This window comes from Canis lupus, chromosome 2, assembly GCF_048164855.1.
Source record: "Canis lupus baileyi chromosome 2, mCanLup2.hap1, whole genome shotgun sequence".
NCBI classification, from domain to species: Eukaryota; Metazoa; Chordata; class Mammalia; order Carnivora; family Canidae; genus Canis; species Canis lupus.
The window spans coordinates 32,507,019-32,509,335 of record NC_132839.1 but is presented as its reverse complement, the minus strand read 5'-3'; the positions used below and the strand labels follow the sequence as shown (position 1 = coordinate 32,509,335).

Sequence of the window (2,317 nt, the reverse complement as noted above, 5' to 3'; positions counted from 1 at the left end):
GTGATCCTGGGGACCTCGATCCTGGGGTCGAGTCCCACGTTGGGCTCCCTGCATGGAGCCTGCTTCTCCCACTGCCTGTGTCTCTGCCTCTCTCTGTGTCTCTGTGTCCTTCATGAATAAATAAATAAGATTTAAAAAAGAAAAAACTCTCAATGTTGATTTCACTGTGTTCATTCACCTATAAATTAGAGATAATAAGGCTCACTTTCTAATTTGTTTTGTAAAATAAATAAAATAAATTTGTGGTTTGCTTAATATAAAATAGAATGTGTAGAATATTATCAATAGATGTTAGTTCTCTTCCATACTTCCCAAACTCTAAAGTCAGTTCTAGATGCCACAAATAAAGCTCAATTGTCCAGAAAGATGAACTTTCACTGGTTTATCATAGTTTTGTGCATTTTATACATTTGATATATTTTACGTTGTCTGATGTCTACCTATTTTTTAATTTTTGGAGGTATTTGATCTACCTAAAGAAAAATACCTCTGACTAAAAGAGAATGGTGATTAAAAACATCTCATTGATGTTGATGGTAGGATTAAGTGAGTCAATACAAACAATAGACATAGAATATAGGAATTGCTGAAAAGTGTTATGTTACCTTCTATCCCTTCTACTTTCCTTCTCTTCTCATTAGTATCATCATTATTATAAACAGTATAAATATTTGTATTATGTATGAATTTCTAATCTTTTAAAATATTTGAGTAGATATTTATATTTTATTCTCAATCTCCTGGTGATTGTGTTTATTTGATTTCATGGATATGACAAATAGAATTAAATTTTTCTACCAACATTCATGCCTATTACTGGATAAGAATGAAAAGTTCAGAAATCTGCATCTATCCTGACAATCTTTCTATCAAACTAAATGCTCAGTGTCTCTTCAAAGGCAAACCACTTCCATTCAAAACCATAACCACGAATCCAAATGTATTCCTTCATCTAAATACTTTTGAATAAAACACATGAATGTACAGAAAGTTCTGAAACGATATTCAGTTTATCAAATTTATTGAGTTCAATGACTGGGAAATTTTAATATGGGAATGAAGAAAAAAGAGTAAAATAGATAACTCTAGTAAAGGAAACGGGGTTTCGAGAAAGTGTGAATAGTAGCATCTACAAGAACTTCATTCTTTTAATGGCAATACTTTCATTTACTGGAGAAAAACAGAACCTTTTGGATAGTATCCTTAAAGGCTTGCTTTACTTGCTGATTCCTCAGGGTATATATAAATGGATTCATCATAGGAGCAACAGAAGTATTAAGAATAGCTACTCCTTTGGTCAAGGATGCCTTTTCTTTTGCAGAGGGGTTGGCATACATGAATATGCAGCTTCCATAAGAGATGGAAATGACAATCATGTGCGAGGAGCATGTAGAAAATGCCTTTTTTCTCTGACTGGCAGATGGCAGTTTCAGAATTGTTCTAATGATGAACATGTAGGATAGAATTATTAGTGCCAGAGTGAAAAGCAGAATCACTATTGCAGAGTAAAAACCAATCACTTCTAGGAGCCATGTGTCTGAGCAAGATAATTGCAAGAGGGGAAAATAGTCACAAGCAAAGTGATCAATGACATTGGAGCCACAGTAATCTAACTGGAGGAAAAGAATAATTGGCGGGAAGATATTTAAGAATCCTGCCAGCCATGCACAAAAGACAAGTAAAATGCAGACTCTTTTGTTCATGATAGTCGTGTAATGCAAGGGTTTACAGATGGCTACATAGCGATCATAGGACATAGCAGTTAGAAGATAAAACTCAGTTATGCCCATGAAGATGAAGAAAAACAACTGAGCTGTACAATTATTGTATGAAATAGTTTAGTCTCTGGTGATAATTGTGCCCAGAAATCTAGGAATACAGACGGTTGTAAAGGATATTTCTAATACAGAGAAGTTCCTGAGGAAAAAATACATAGGGGTCTGTAGATGGGAGTCCACCAAGGTGAGAGTGATGATGGTCAAATTTCCAGTGACACTGAATATGTATGTGAGAATTAAAAAGAGAAAAATCACAATCTGAAACTCTGGTCATCTGATAGCCCTAGAAGAATGAACTCTGTGGGTACTGTGTGGTTTTTCATTGCGGATCCTTTCTTCCCCCCCTTTAGAATGGAAAATGTATGTGCCCTATAGGACATAAAAAGTTAAAACAGTATTGAGGTTAGAGTATAGAATCTTAAAAATATCCACAGTGATGAGTAATCTATGAAATCCAAAAACAAATGTTTTCCTTCAGCAACTGTCCAATTTCTACTGGATCTCACATTTAGTATTATCTGAAGTTAAATATTGATCTC

General features: G+C 34.4%; 1 pseudogene; it reads right to left on the bottom strand.

Annotated features, from left to right (window-relative positions):
• Positions 1-1,163: 1,163 nt before the first annotated feature.
• On the bottom strand, positions 1,164-2,101 carry LOC140610023 (olfactory receptor 6C3-like; annotated as a pseudogene).
• Between the last annotated feature and the right edge of the window lie 216 nt (positions 2,102-2,317).